General features: G+C 36.9%; 1 long non-coding RNA gene across 1 annotated transcript in view; it reads right to left on the reverse strand.

Moving 5' to 3' along the window:
• The window catches only part of LOC108393435 (uncharacterized), a 395,153-nt gene extending 378,690 nt beyond the window's left edge, over positions 1-16,463 (reverse strand). The window contains exon 1 of the long non-coding RNA XR_012131585.1: positions 9,745-16,463. This is a non-coding gene — a long non-coding RNA (uncharacterized lncRNA). The remainder of the gene's footprint in view (positions 1-9,744) is intronic.
• Positions 16,464-16,904: the final 441 nt, after the last annotated feature.

Below are 16,904 nucleotides of genomic sequence, written 5' to 3' on the forward strand. Positions count from 1 at the left end.
AATGGCTAAATAGTATTCCATTGTGTATATGTACCACATCTTCCTTATCCATTCATTTACTTATGGACACTTAGGTTGCTTCCATTTCTTGGCTATTGTAAATAGTGCTGCAATAAACACAGGGCTACATATGCCTTTTTGAATCTGAGATCTTGCTTACTTTGGGTAAGTTCCTAGGAGTGGAATTCCTGTGCCAAATGGTATTTCTATTCTTAGTTTTTTGAGGAACCTCCACATTGCTTTCTACAATGGCTGAAATAGTTTACATTACCACCAGCAGTGTAAGAGCATTCCCCTTTCTCCACATCCTCACTAGCATTTGTTGTTCCTAGTATTTTCTATGTTGGCCATCCTTACTGGTGTGAGGTGATATCTCATTGTGGTTTTAATTTGCATTTCTCTGATAATTAGTGATGTGGAGCATATTTTCATGTGCTTGTTGGCCATCTAAATTTCTTCTTTGGATAAATGTCTGTTCAGGTCATCTGTCCATTTTTAATTGGATTATTTGCTTTTTGTTTGTTGAGGCACATGAGCTCTTTATATATTTTGGATGCCACCCCCTTATCAGATATGTCATTTATGAATATATTCTCCCATACTGTATGATGCTTTTTTGTCCTGCTGATGCTGCCCTTTGCTGTACAGAAGCTTTTAAGCTTGATGTAGTCCCATTTGTCCACTTTTTATTGTGTTTCCCTTGCCCAAGAAGATGCATACAGGCAAAAGTAGCTCATGTTTATATTCAAAAGACTTTTACCTATGTTTTCTTCTAAGAGTTTTATGGTTTTATAACTTACATTCACATCTTTGATCCACTTTGAGTTTACTTTTGTGTATGGGGTTAGACAATAATCCAGTTTCATTCTCTTGCATGTAGCTGTCCAGTTTGCCAACATCAGCTGTTGAAGACGCTGTCATTTCCCCATTGTATATCCATGGCTCATTTATCGTATATTAATTGACATATATAGTTGGGTTTGTATCTGGGCTCTCTAGTGTGTTCCATTGGTCTATGGGTCTGTTCTCATACCACTACCAAATTGTCTTGATTACTGTGGCTTTGTAGTAGAGCTTGAAGTCAGGGATCATAATCCCACCACCATTTTATTCTTCCTTCTCATAATTGCTTTGGCTATTTGGGGTCTTTTGTGGTTCCATATGAATTTTTTGTTTGTTTGTTTGTTTCATTTAGGGATTCAGTGTGTCATTCCCTTAAAACACCCATTACCTTTATTATTTATTTATTTTTTTATTTTGGTATCATTAATCTACAATTACATGAAAGACATTATGTTTACTAGGCTTCCCCCTTCACCAAGTCCCCCCACATACCCCTTCACAGTCACTGTACATTAGCGTAGCAAGATGCTATAAAATCACTACTTGTCTTCTCTGTGTTGCACAGCCCTCCCCGTGCCCACACACACACTATACATGCTAATCATAATGCCCCCTTTCTTTTTCCCCACCCTTATCCCTCCCTTCCCACCCATCCTCCCCAGTCCCTTTCCCTTTGGTAACTGTTAGTCCATTCTTGGGTTCTGTGATTCTGTTGGTGTTTTGTTCCTTCAGTTTTCCTTTGTTCTTATACTCCACATATGAGTGAAATCACTTGGTACTTGTCTTTCTCTGCCTGGCTTATTTCACTAGCATAATACCCTCTAGCTCCATCCATGTTGTTGCAAATGGTAGGGTCTGTTTTTTTCTTATAGCTGAGTAATATTCCATTGTGTATATGTACCACATCTTCTTTATGTATTTGTCTACTGATGGACACTTAGGTTGCTTCCATATCTTGGCTATTGTAAATAGTGCTGCAATAAACACAGGGGTGCATCTGTCTTTTTCAAACTGGAGTGCTGCATTCTTATGGTAAATTCCTAGAAGTGGAATTCCTGGGTCAAATGGTATTTCTATTTTGAGCATTTTGAGGAACCTCCATACTGCTTTCCACAATGTTTGAACTAATTTACATTCCCACCAGCAGTGTAGGAGGGTTCCCCTTTCTCCAGAACCTCGTCAACATTTGTTGTTGTTTGTCTTTTGGATGGTAGCCATCCTTACTGGTGTGAGGTGATATCTCATTGTGGTTTTAATTTGCATTTCTCTGATGACAAGCGATGTGGAGAATCTTTTCATGTGTCTGTTGGCCATCTGAATTTCTTCTTTAGAGAACTGTCTATTCAGCTCCTCTGCCCATTTTTTAATTGGATTATTTGCTTTTTGTTTGTTGAGCTGTGTGAGCTCTTTATATATTTTGGATGTCAACCCTTTATCGGATCTGTCATTTATGAATATATTCTCCCATACTGTAGGATACCTTTTTGTTCTATTGATGGTGTCCTTTGCTGTACAGAACTTTTTAGCTTGATATTGTTCCACTTGTTCATTTTTGCTTTTGTTTCCCATGCCCTGGGAGATATGTTCAAGAAGAGGTCACTCATGTTTATGTCTAAAAGATTTTCGCCTATGTTTTTTTCTAAGAGTTTTATGGTTTCATGACTTACGTTCAAATCTTTGATCCATTTCGAATTTACTTTTGTGTGTGGGGTTAGACAGTAATCCAGTTTCATTCTCTTACATGTAGCTGTCCAGCTTTGCCAGCACCATCTGTTGAAGAGACTGTCATTTCCCGATTGTATGTCCATGGCCCCTTTATCGAATATTAGTTGACCATATATGTTTGGGTTAATGTTTGGAGTCTCTATTCTGTTCCATTGGTCTGTAGCTCTGTTCTTGTGCCAGTACTAAATTGTCTTGATTACTGTGACTTTGTAGTAGAGCTTGAAGTTGGGGAGCGAAATCCGCCCCCCCCCACTTTATTCTTCCTTCTCAGGATTGCTTTAGCTATTCAGGGTCTTTGGTGTTTCCATATGAATTTTTGAACTATTTGTTCCAGTTCATTGAAGAACGCTGTTGGTAATTTGATAGGGATTGCATCAAATTGGTATATTGTTTTGGGCAGGATGGCCATTTTGACAATATTAATTCTTCCTAGCCAGGAGCATAAGATAAGTTTCCATTTGTTAGTGACCTCTTTAATTTCTCTTATAGTTTTCAGGGTATAGGTCTTTCACTTCCTTAGTTAGGTTTATTCCTAGGTATTTTATTCTTTTTGATGCTATTGTGAATGGAATTGTTTTCCTGATTTCTCTTTCTATTAGTTCATTGTCAGTGTATAGGAAAGCACAGATTTCTGTTTGTTAATTTTGTATCCTGCAACTTTGCTGAATTCTGATATTAGTTCTAGTAATTCTGGAGGGGAGTCTTTATCATGTCATCTGCAAATAGTGACAACTTAACTTCTTCTTTACCAATCTGGATTCCTTGTATTTCTTTGTTTTGTCTAATTGCCGTAGCTAGGACCTCCAGTACTATGTTGAATAACAGTGGGGAGAGTGGGCATCCCTGTCTTGTTCCCGATCTCAGAGGAAAGGCTTTCAGCCTCTCACTGTTCAGTATGATGTTAGCTGTGGGTCATGGTGTATGATCCTTTTGATGTATTTTTGAATTTGGTTTGTTAATATTTTGTTGAGTATTTTTGCATCTATGTTCATCAGGGATATTGGTCTGTAGTTTTCTGTTTTGGTGTGATCTTTGCCTGGTTTTGGTATTAGGGTGATGTTGGCTTCATAGAATGAGTTTGGGAGTATTCCCTCCTCTTCTATTTTTTGAAAAACTTTAAGGAGAACGGGTATTCTCTTTTCTGTATGTCTGATAAAATTCCAAGGTAAATCCATCTGGCCCTGGGGTTTTGTTCTTGGGTCGTTTTTTAATTGCCGCTTCAATTTCATTGCTGGTAAGTGGTCTGTTTAGATTTTCTGTTTCTTTCTGGTTCAGTCTTAGAAGGTTGTATTTTTCTAGGAAGTTGTCCATTTCTCCTAGGTTTTCCAGCTTGTTAGCATATAGGTTTTCATAGTATTCTCTAATAATTCTCTGTATTTCTATGGGGTCCGTTGTGATGTTTCCTTTCTCGTTTCTGATTCTGTTGATGTGTGCTGATTCTCTTTTTCTCTTAATAAGTCTGGCTAGAGGCTTCTCTATTTTGTTTATTCTCTCAAAGAACCAGCTCTTGGTTTCATTGATTTTTTTCTATTATTTTATTCTTCTCAATTTTATTTATTTCTTCTCTGATCTTTATTATGTGCCTCCTTCTGCTGACCTTAGGCCTCATTTGTTCTTCTTTTTCCAATTTTGATAATTGTGACATTAGACTATTCATTTGTGATTGTTCTTCCTTCTTTAAATATGCCTGGATTGATATATATACTTTCCTCTTAAGACTGCTTTCGCTGCATCCCACAGTAGTTGGGGCTTTGTGTTGTTGTTCTCATTTGTTTCCATATATTGCTGGATCTCCATTTTAATTTGGTTGTTGATCCATTGATTATTTAGGTTCCATATGAATTTTACAACTATTTTCTCTAGTTTGTTGAAGAATGCTGTTGGTATTTTGATAGGAATTGCATTGAATCTGTAGATTGCTTTAGGCAGGATGGCCATTTTGACAATATTAATTCTTCCTATCCATGAGCATGGGATGTGTTTCCATTTATTGGTATCTTCTTTAATTTCTCTCATGAGGGTCTTGTCATTTTCAGAGTATAGGTTTTTCACTTCCTTGGTTAGGTTTAGGTTTATTCCTAGGTATTTTATTCTTTTTGATGCAACTGTGAATGGATTTGTTTTCCTGATTTCTCTCTTTGCTAGTTCATCATTAGTGTATAGGACTGCCACAGATTTCTGCATATAAATTTTCTATCCTGCAACTTTGCTGAATTCAGATATTAGATCTATTAGTTTTGGAGTGGATTCTTTAGGGTTTTTTATGTACAATATCTGTCATCTGCAAACAAGAACAGTTTAATTTCTTCCTTGCCAACCTGGATGCCTTTTATTTCTTTGTGTTGTCTGATTGCTATGGCTAGGACCTCCAATACTATGTTGAATTAAAGTAGGGAGAGTGCACATCCTTGTCTTTTTCCCAATCTTAAAGGAAAAGTTTTCAGCTTCTCACTGTTAAGTATGATGTTGGCTGTGGGTTTACCATATATGGCCTTTATTATGTTGAGGTACTTGCCCTCTATATCCATTTTGTTAAGAGTTTTTTTTCATGAATTGATGTTAAATTTTGTTGAATGCCTTTTCAGCATCTATGAAGATGATCATGTGGTTTTTGTCCTACTTTTTGTTGATGTGGTGGATGATGATGAATTTTGAATGTTGTACCATCCTTGCATCCCTGGAATAAATCCTACTTGATCATTATAGGTTATTTTTTTATGTATTTTTGAATTCAGTTTGCTAATATTTTGTTGAGTATTTTTGCATATGTTTATGAGGGATATTGGTCTGTAATTTTCTTTTTTGTGATGTCTTTGCCTGGTTTTGGTATTAGAGTGATGCTGGTCTCATAGAATGCATTTGGAAGTATTCCCTTTCCTCTACTTTTTGGAAAACTTTAAGAAGGATGGGTATTAGGTCTTCACTGAATGTTTGATAAAATTCAGCAGTGAAACCATCTGGTCCAGTGGTTTTCTTCTTACGTAGCTTTTGGATTACCAATTCAATTTCGTTGCTGGTAATTGGTCTATTCAGATTTTGTGTTTCTTCCTGGGTCTGCCTTGGAAGGTTGTATTTTTCTAGAAAGTTGTCCATTTCTTCTAGTTTACTCAGTTGGTTAGCATATAATTTTTCACAGTATTCTATCATAACTCTTTGTATTTCTCTGGTGTCTGTAGTGATTTTTCCTTTCTCATTTCTGATTCTGTTTATGTGTGTAGATTCTCTTTTTTTCTTGATAAGTCTGGCTAGGGGTTTATCTATTTTGTTTATTTTCTCGAAGAACCAGCTCCTGCCTTCACTGATGCTTTCTATTGTTTTCTTCTTCTCGATTTTATTTACATCTGCTTTAATCATTATTTTGTCTCTCCTTCTACTTACTTTGGGCCTCATTTGTTCTTCTTTTTCTAGGTTTGTTAATTGTGAATTTAGACTGTTCATATGGAATTGTTCTTCTTTACTGAGGTAGGCCTGTATTGTAATGTACTTCCCTCTTAGCATGGCCTTTGCTGCATCCCACAGATTTTGCGGTGTTGAATTATTGTTGTTATTTGTCTCTATATATTGCTTGATCTCTGTTTGTCTTTGATCATTGATCCATTGGTTATTTAGGAGCATGTTATTAAGCCTCCATGTGTTTGTGGGCTTTTTGTTTTGTTTGTATAATTTATTTCTAGTTTCATACCTTTGTGGTCTGAGAAGCTGGTTGGCACAATTTCAATCATTCTGATATTACTGAAGCTCTTTTGGTGGCCTAGTACATGATCTATTCCTGAAAACATTTCATATGCACTTGAGAAGAATGTGTATCCATCTGCTTTTGGGTGGAATGTTCTGTAGATGTCTGCTAGGTCCCTCTGTTCTAATGTGTTTTTCAGTGCCTCTGTCTCCTTACTTATTTTCTGTCTAGTTGGTCTGTCCTTTGGAGTGACTGGTGTGTTGAAATCTCCTAAAATGAATGCATTGCATTCTGTTTCCCCTTTAATTGTTAGTATTTGTTTCACATATGTAGGTGCTCCTGAATTGGGTGCATAGACATTTATAATGGTTATATCCTCTTGTTGGACTGATTCCTTTATCATTATGTAATGTCCTTCTTTATCTCTTGTTACTTTCTTTGTTTTGAAGTCTATTTTGTGTGATACAGGTACTGCAATTCCTGTTTTTTTCTCCCTATTAGTTGCATGAAATATCTTTTTCCATCCCTTTACTTTCAGTCTGTGTATGTCTTTGGGTCTGAAGTGAGTCTCTTGTAGGCAGCATATAGATGGGTTTTGTTTTTTTATCCATTCAGTGACTCTATGTCTTTTGATTTGTGCATTCAGACCATTTACATTTAGGGTGATGATCAATAGGTACATATTTATTGCCATTGCAGGCTTTAGATTTATGGTTACCAAAGGTTCAAGGGTAATTCTGTGACTATCTATCAGTCTGATTTAACTCACTTAGTATGCTATTGCATATACAACCTAAAGGTTCTTGTTTTCTTCCTCCTCCATTCTTCATATATTAGGTATCATATTCTGTACTCTTTATCTTTCCCTTGGTTGACTTTGGGGATAGTTGATTTGATTTTGCATCTGCTTAGTAATTGTTTTACTTTGCTATGGTTTTATTTCCCCTGGTGACAGCTATGTAACCTTAGGAATACTTCCATCTATACCAGTCCCTCCAAAATGCACTGTAGAGGTTTTTTGTGGGAGTAAATTCTCTCAGCTTTTTCTTATCTGAAAATTGTTTAATCCCTCCTTCAAACATAAATGATAATCTTGCTGGGTAGAATATTCTTGGTTTGAGACCCTTCTCCTTCATTGCATTAAATATATTATGCCACTCCCTCTGGCCTGCAAGGTTTCTGCTGAGAAGTCTGATGATAACCTGATGGGCTTTCCTTTGTGTGTGATCTTTTTTCTATCTCTAGCTGCTTTTAAAAGTCTTTCCTTATCCTTGATCTTTGCCATTTTAATAATTATATGTCTTAGTGTTGTCTTCCTTGTGTCCCTTGTGTTGGGAGATTTGTGCACCTCCATGGCCTGAGAGACTATCTCCTTCCCCAGATTGGAGACATTTCCAGCAATTACCTCCTTAATGACACTTTCTATCCCCTTTTCTCTCTTCTTCTTCTTCTGGTACCCCTATAATGCAAATATTGTTCCGTTTGGGTTGGTTACACAGTTCTCTCCTGTGTGAATGAATATTTTTTCATTCCTAGATATCCTTTTTTCTCTCTGTGCCTCAGCTTCTTTGTATTCCTCTTCTCTAATTTCTATTCCATTTACCATCTCTTCTTATACATCTAATCTGCTTTTAAATCCCTCCATTGTATGTTTCATTTCAGATATGGAATTTCTCAATGATTCAATCTCTGTCCTAAATTCATCCTTGAGTTCTTGAATATTTTTCTGTACTTCTATGACCATGTTTATGATTTTTATTTTGAACTCTCAGGAAGATTGGTAAGTTCAGTTTCAGTTGTCCCTTTTTCTGGTGTTTGTGAGATTTTGGTCTGAACCAGTTTCCTTTGATGTTTCATATTTGTATGTGGCACCGTCTAGTGCCCAGAAACTCTGGTCTTGGAGTTGCTCAGCCCCTGTAGTGATATCGGGTGTTGCAGGGGAGCAGCGCTAGTGCCTGGGGGGAGAAAAGAGTTGTTTCCTGCTTCCCGGCTGCAGTGCCTTTCTGCACTGTCAGAACCAGTAGACTGAGCACACAGGTGTAAGCCTCTGTGCTTTTTTTTGTAGCTGCCATAGGCAGGGCCTCCCTCTGGCTAGCCAGATGCTGGGACAGGGACTGCCAGTTTGCAAGCTGGTGCCGGCAGGGCAGGAGTAAGATGCAGCAGGCTGGGTATCACAGTGGGTGGCCTCAGAGTTGAGTAGGCAGCCAGGGGTATGAAGCATCTGAAGCTCCTGAAAGTTCCCAACCTGCTTGGCAGAGTGCACCCAGACAAACTTGTCCACCTATCCCTTCTCCTGAGCAGCAAGTTCCATACAATCCCCACCCCTTCAGGAGCCCTCTCACTCTTAGGAAACCTCTCAGAGCACCCACCTTTCCTTTGGCCCAGAGCAGCTGGATATGGATCCCTGTCATCCACAAATGGCTGGAATCAGTCTCTCCAAGTATCCTGTCTGTCTTAGCTTTCCAAACCCCACTAATTTCCAGAGCACCATGCAATGTAGGTTTGTGCCCCCAAAGAAGATCTCCACGGCTGGGTATTCAGCAGTCCTAGGCTTCCACTCCCTCCCTGCTCCATTTCTCTTCCTCCTGCCAGTGAGCTGAGGTGGGGGAAGGATTTGGGTCCTGCCGGATCAAGCCTTTGGTACATTATCCTCTTTCATGAGGTCTGTTCTGTTCTCCATGTGTATGCAGTCTGGTGCAGCCTTCTTTCCTGTTGCACTTTTAGGTTTAGTTGTATTAACTAGATTTTCGTATTATATGTGGTTTTGGGAGGAGTTCTCTTTTTCACCTCTCATGCTGCTAGCTTTAATCTCTGGTTTTTCTTTTTCTTGGAAGATTCCTATTTTCATGAAGTTTATCATCTAACAGTTGACTCTCCACTGTTCCTGATACAGTGTTCACCATATGAATGAAGGAAATTCAGTGTTATTCATAGACTGGCCAACCATTAGCATGATCTTAGATACTTGCCTAAAGTTGGGGTTGGCAATTTAATAAGGTAAAGGCAAGTGACCCATGTAACAACCATACAAACAATATAGTACAGTACAAACTTAAATCATGAATCAGAATAAGCCCTCTCATGGTCACTCCTTGTCTAAAAAGATCAGGTATTGACCACCCTAATTCCCTATCATCCATCAGAGTAGGCTCTAACTCCCAACTTAATTTTACAATCTTATTAAATATAGTATAGTTTTGTGTTGAAGTTAGTATATTATGCATTTGTAAAGAAAGAAACTTTAAAACTTAGATATTCCCATATACCCACCTATCTTCATCCCCAAACCAAGGATATGCAAGTCAAAGTACAAAACACATCTATATTGATTAAAGGTTGATAAAAAGAAAGAAAAGAAAATTCATTCTTAAATAAAAGATAGTTATTTTCTTCTTCCTTAAGATTTGATCTTGGTTTCTTGGTATCTTAGTCTTTCTGGACTAGTATAACAAAATACCACAGACTAGATGGCTTATAAGCAACAGAAATTTGTTTCTTACAGTTCTGGAGACTGGGATGTCCAAAATAAAGGCACCAGCAGATTGGATGTTTGGTAAGAGCCCACTTCCTAGCTCACAGATGGCCGTCTTCTTCCTGCATTGTCAGATGGTGGAAGGAGCAAAGGAGTTCTCTGGGCATTAATCCCATTTATGAGAGTTTCACCCTCCTGACACTATCTTCTCCCAAAAGCCCTACCTTCAAATATCATTCTATTGGGTGTTAAGATGTGATATATGGATTTGGGGGAATATAAATATTCAGCCCATAGCACTGGGTTTCTATTTCTAAGGAATAGTCACTCTTTTAGAAATCTGTGCTTAAAACAATCAAAGGTAAATCTTAAATTCACATATTATACACCAGCTTTGGAGTCAGATAACCAGTTCAAGTCCTGATTCCCCCAATTTTAGCTGTGGAAATCTGGGCTAGTTGCTTCACCTCTCTGTCCCTGGGTTTCTTCATCTGAAAATGATGCCTGCCTACCCCATACAATTGTTGAGAAGGTCAAATAAATTAATTCATGTAAAGTTCTTAGAAGAGTACCCAGCTACCCACAAATACAGTAAGCACTCAATAAATTTGAGCTATGAATATAACAAAAGGATATAAATAGAGGGACCTATCCTTTGGAGGAATTTTCTATATAATAAGAAAAACCAACTACAAATAAATGATCCAGGAATAAGTTTTAACCTGTATAAGAAAAAATGGACAGCTTCCAAACTAAAAATTCAGGAAATGGAGATCACAGGAGCAATTTATTGTAGCCTTTGTTGAGGAAGGACCAACCACAAAATTAGCAAAGAGCCCAAATGCCGTATGTGGCAATAACTGCAGTGATGGGGACCCCAGCTGATGGCTCCACTACTTTGTGACCTGAGTTTCTATATAAAGAAAGGGGAAATGGCTGGGGTTTTTTTTGGGTTATGTTTTGATTTGTTTGATTTTAGTTTCATAGAATAATTCTCAGAATGGAAACAGAATATTCATCTCTCAAGAGTGGCAGATCTGGAATACAGAACTAGAAGGGTAGGACTACTGAAATTACCAGGGCTTAAAAGAAAATTGGACTCCTGTAATTAAGAGGAGGAAAGAAGATACCAAACTAGAAACAATATGTCTGCCTTGGTGACCCTCATATGCTCAGAACGGGGCGCCACTCCCTCACCCCTACCAGGAAATAATCGCTTGTTTCTCCAAAGACTCAGTATGTTAGTTTGCTTTTCTAAGAGAGTTCAGTGCATTCTGATTGTTTATTAGAATTAGTGTATACACTGTGTAGAGTGATTTTTGCTGAATTGTTTGATTATTTAAAGTTATTATATTCCATCTTTAAAAATTATCATACTTTATCATTGTAATTTGTCACATATTAGAACTTACTCTCCAGGAATCTTAATCAGTGGTTTACACAGGTTTCAGAAGAGTCTCATTTTCTTCAGAGCAGTTTGTTGTTTTGTTGTTTTTTTAATTTAATAAAATAAGTAGGCATGCACAAGAGAAATACTTAATACTCAATGTGTTTTTTATTCCCCAAGGATTACAGGTAAGATTCAGTATGTTTTCTTTATTTAACACACCATTAAACAACTCAGTCCTGTAGCCGCCATCAGCATAACTTCTAACTGCGACTATTTACTTAGTCTGAAATCTTGATTTTATGTTAAATTTCCCTTTCTCAGTTATGAACGCAAAACAGTTTTGCCAAGATACAGAGTGCTAGGCTAGCTGTGATCAAGGAGAAGGAAAAACAACAACAGAAAACAAACCTGTGAGCCCGTAAAAGTGAAAAGCTTCAATAATCATTTCCATCATTTAATCTCCTGTTATTAGCTTTTACCTTTCTTTTGTGGGGACAGCAGTGGGGAGGTTGTATATTTGTTCAGTACATCAGTAGTATGGTTTTAATTCTCTTTCACAACTTAAAAAAACTACTGTGCTTCTGAAGCTTCTAGTCAGGGGCTTTTTGTACCTAGAGTTTCAAACCTTAGGGCAAATGGGTTTCTCCAACCCTGCCTAACTCAAATATGAAACAGGAAACTGTGATGTCGTGTCTAGTAAACCATCAAAAGCACTCTGTTTAAAACAAATAGAGAAATTAAGTGAGCTCATTGCTGCTTTCAAATACCTTAATAGTTGGCAGAACACCTACCTGTCTAGGAGTCATTGTAAAAGGTCAATTAAATGAAATCAAAGTAGGGCTATCACTTCTTCCCAAGTGCATCAGTTGTTTCAGCAAATGAGATCTTTCATCGGAAAAGAAGAAAAATGCCAGAGTTTTCGTGGGGGAATGCTGTACTCTGAAGAAGTTACTTCACTTACGATTCAAAAAGTGTCTTTAATCCGTGGAACAAAAGAAGAATAGAATTCAAACATTCTAATTGTACCATTATAATAGTGTTATTTTAATATCGATAACTTTGTGGATATACATACACATAACTAATCACAACTGTGTGCAACTGAGCAGCCATTTAGAGCACTTAAGGAAAACAAAATATTTCTCTGCGGTTTTGACATGATAAACATAGGAGTTCACTATCTAAACATTAAGTCATCTTTCAAATGGATACTTTAAGTAGTCACTTCCTGTACAAGCAGAATGAAATATACACTGATTTTAATGACTGATAATAAAGTTGGTTTCGTAATTCCATGCAAGTCAACGTGGGGAAAACGATGGGCATTAGTCTTCAGAGACAAAGTTTCCTAAGGGAAATTATTATTAGTCGTACTAATAACGTGGTTAACATAAAAAGAGGAGAGTGGGGAAGAGAAGGAACAGTTGCCCAGCCGTCACAGCAAAGCTGAGGTTGACGTATTTTTAAAGTCTTTTCTTTATAGAACTGTTTTGCTATCATTGTTGGTGATATCAAATAATTATGGTTTCTTTTAAATAAAAATCATATATTGTTGCCACTGATGATCCTAGTTTTCCTAGTTCTCTTTTTCTCTGCAAGTGTCTTAGTTTCCCTGCGATAAATATGCTTAGCTGACTAAGTACGGGGAGGCTGGAAAGGACAAGCTGAGTTTTCTCCTTCTCAACATGAAGAGAGCTCTACTTTATTAAGAAGATAGAAGAGAAATAAATGAAATTAAATTAAAATCTTCATCGTTTTCAGAGTGGCTGTTTTCTGAAAGTTCACTGTGGTCTATGCCATATTTTGGAAACAGCGCCTCTATTCCAAGAGTCTCAATGAGTTAAAGAAAATAATAAAGGCACAATAAAAGTAATGTTTCTACTTCTAAATTTTTACTTTAGAAGGTAAAGAAACTGGGTTATAGATAAAAAAAAAAATAACCAAATAATTGGTAACTAAGAAATGGGTAATAGGACTATGTGTGATTTTTATTCTTTTCCTCATGCTTTTTCTAAATTTTCAAGAACAATATTACAATAAACACGTTACTTTTATCAGCAGAAAAGAGGATTTAAGTGCTTTCATATTTTCAGTTATCAGGTCAACCTCCTGATCCAGCTCTGAGTGGAGATCAAGAGCTTAAACTTTTTCCCTAAAACCACACCACTGGCACAGTGCTGAACATGTTCCGGGATTCAGCAAGTCTGAACTAATTAGTTAATGTAGGGCCGCTTCACTCCTGTACACCACTGTACTTAAAACACTGCTCTCGAGGGTGTCTAACCTCACTTAGGGCTGCTCTGGTTTTAAATGTTACATAAATTCTCTACTAAAGCAACTTCGCTATGTTCATCATCTTTTAAGAGCTGATGAGTAAGGTGACATTTTCATGTTCCTAGTTGGAGGTGGCTTGGAACAAAAAGCCACTAACTTTTGGTTTAGAATATGTTCACTCTAAAAATAAGTTATTTGGGGATCTCAGACCTGACCCAGCCTTTAGATTTTTATCAAGAGTGCTGCCTACACATCAGAGTTGTAGATGTAAAGTTCAAGTATTAAAACAGAGATTACCTTTTTTCCAGAGAAGCTTCCACCTTTTCTGACAACTGTGCTGTGAAAGATTGCCATAATCTCCTTAAGGACAGGGCCCCTCTTCATTTTTCTGTCCTTAGTGCTTTGATCACTATGTGGGACAGAGTATTTTATAATTGTTGAAGACTGAATAAATCAATTAGTCTGTCAGTTCTGCTACAAACCTACCTTATCCCAAAGTGGATATAGTATGTTTCAGAGAGAAAGGAAGTCTAAAAAAATATTATTTATTCACAGTATTAAAACAAAAACCCTATCACTACCAAATAAACAATAAAAGGACAAGATACACTATTTCCCACATGTTAACTATGTAAGACCATTTCATAAGAATATTTATAGCTAATAACTAGATATGGCAAATAATAACTTAAGCTGGAATTATTGTAATGAACAGGTAGATTCTAGAGTTGAATTTAAGAACATAAAAAATATATTAAATAAGTATCAAGTTATGAAAACTCACTTCATAAAGCATATATAGATATAATAAATGCACCCTGAGCACAAATGCATGGCTTAAAGTGACACAGTTTATCTAGCATTCCTAAAAGTAGTGCTTTTTTTGTTAGCCATCACTGTTTTAATATTGTTTTCTCTTCCTGTGCTTTAAAGGTTTTGAACTCATATATGTGACCCAGATATTCAATGCCACCTTGCTAATGCTAAGACAGCTATTGTATCCATAAAACCACTGCACAGTGTCTAAATCAGGAGCTGAATATGTTCTTCTACCTTTTATCGGCTCTGAAAAATGCAGAGCAAACATTATCTATTGTTAATTACCTGTAAAGTAGGGCTTTAGCCACTTCCCCTGTTTCCAAGAGCCCTGAAGTGAAACCTTAAAGAAGTCACCCATTGTTTTCAATTGTGCAAGGGCCAGGAGCAAACAGGGCTCAAATTGCAGCTCTGAAAGGCCACAGGAAATTGGCATACCACTAATCTGCACTCAACTATTCAAAGAAACAAAGCCCACATTCCTGCTGAAAAACTCACCAGCAGAAACCCAAGGCAGATCTGTTCAGTAAGGACCACAGAATAAATCTGCAGAAATAAAAGTTTTAATTAGAGTGCCATGAGACCTGGCTCTAGTTTCCTAGCTCTAAGAGTAACATGCATCATTTAGATTTCTACCTTGCCTTCCCAATTTTCCCAAAAACGAGACTATATAATTAGAATCCTTTCCACTTAATTTTAGCAGGGATGGAGCTGGAGGGGACACTATAATAAAAGGCCAACTGTTCTCTACAGATAGCTAAGTTATGATAAACTAGTATACTAAAATAATCAAAATCCAACACAATTTGAATTCACTTTTGTATATTTGGGCTATATACATTCCTTATAAATGCAACAACATTGTTTCTAAACCATAGGAATGGAATGCAATTAAGAAATTGGCTAGATTATCTTTCATTCAAAACAATTTCAAATGAAACTTCCTGTAAAATCTAAGTATGAAAATAAGGACTGTTTTTTCAACTGAATGCTTCATCAGAGCAAAAGGCATGAGCAGAAGAACACCGATGCCTCACTAGCTGCCATGGCATGCCCACTTGTTTTTACACAGTGAGCATGGAAAAGACAGCAGAATGAGCTAACAGAATCAGGAATTTAGATTCTAGTTCTAACTTTACCAATAAATGGGAAAATAAAATTTCCTCCCAGCGTTAAAGTCCTTATCTGTAAAACTAGGTTAATAATTTCACCCCTTCTTAACTGACAAGTTCACTGAAATACAAACATTTTATAAACCTAGGTACTTACAGAAATGTTTTGTGTAATATACAATTTGAGATATTACTGGACTAATGTTAATGCTTTGAGTGATGACATGTTACCATAGCTCTATCCAAAGTGCATTGAAAAACTCGTATAGCCATTGTATATTTGAAAAATGGGTCATTTTGAAGAGTTTTGTGCCTACGCCAACTTCAGTAAGCACAGTAAACAATAGTTTAGCATCCAAGAGAAAGGGCATCTAAGAAGCTGAGAAGGGCTCTAGCATTCTCCAGGACTCCCAAGCCAACTCAGTATTAGTCACCCTTAAGGATACTTTTGACTCTCAATGGAAAAGATCAAATGATTTACATTATGAATGACGAAGCATAGCTTAGTAAAATGAAACAGTAATTCCAGACACTTCCATCTCAGACCTATCTAGGATGTTACAGAGAGGATACATGAGTTCAGTGGCTGAAAGTTCAGATGATTTAGTGACCTCTAAGTCTTCTCCAGGGCCAAAATATTACCGTTCCAATTCTTAAAACTATTCTCTTCTGGAAACCTCACCATGATAATTGATATTACTAAAATTCTCTGCAGTAATTGCTTACAGTTGACTCTTGAGCAACACGGGTTTAAACTCTGTAGGTCCACTTATAAGTAGATTTTTTTCAATAATACATTGAAAAATGTGGGAGAGATCTGCAATAATTTGAAAAAACATTTTTTGTCTCTAGCTTACATTATTTTAAGAACCACAGTACATAATACATATAACATACAAAATGTGTGTTAATTAACTTTTTGTTACTGGTAAGGCTTCCAGCCAACAGTAGGCTATTAGTAGTTAAGTTTTTAGGGAGTCAAAAATTCTACATGGATTTTCAACTGCATGGAGGCTGGTGCCTTTAACCCCCACGTTGTTGGTTCAATTCTATGTCATTTTTTTATACCTCTAATTATAAGTATATGTAAGACGAAAATGGCTTAAAGCAAGTTACAGATCATATCACAATAAATACTCTATTAATATAGTAAATGTCCCTCCAGTCAGAAAAACAAGATCCAAATGTGGGCTTTTAAAAGCCCACATTTGGATCTTGTTGAGAGCCTATTAAGGGCAAAACACCTTTGGGGTGCAGGTAAATCTGCAACACAATCTCAGTCTCAAAGAATTAAATATAAAAGGAGGGACAAGACACAAACTTTGAAAAGTAGCAGAAAATGCCACCCTAAAATAAGCCACTTTAGCGTAAGAATTTTGAGCTAAAGGCACTAAAAAACAGCAGGTGTAAGACCTCCCCTTTTCTTTTCGAGGGAGATAAAACTCCCCTGTGAAAAATGCCCTCCAAGTGCCAGGAGGAAAGGAACAAACATTCCTAATTCCAGATATAGCCAGTGGAGGCCAAGAGAAATCCATACAGACAGACCTTCTGAAAATAATTCTTTACTTCCTTTGGTCTGTCCATATATTTTAATTG

This window comes from Manis javanica, chromosome 5 (genome assembly GCF_040802235.1).
Source record: "Manis javanica isolate MJ-LG chromosome 5, MJ_LKY, whole genome shotgun sequence".
NCBI classification, from domain to species: domain Eukaryota; kingdom Metazoa; phylum Chordata; class Mammalia; order Pholidota; family Manidae; genus Manis; species Manis javanica.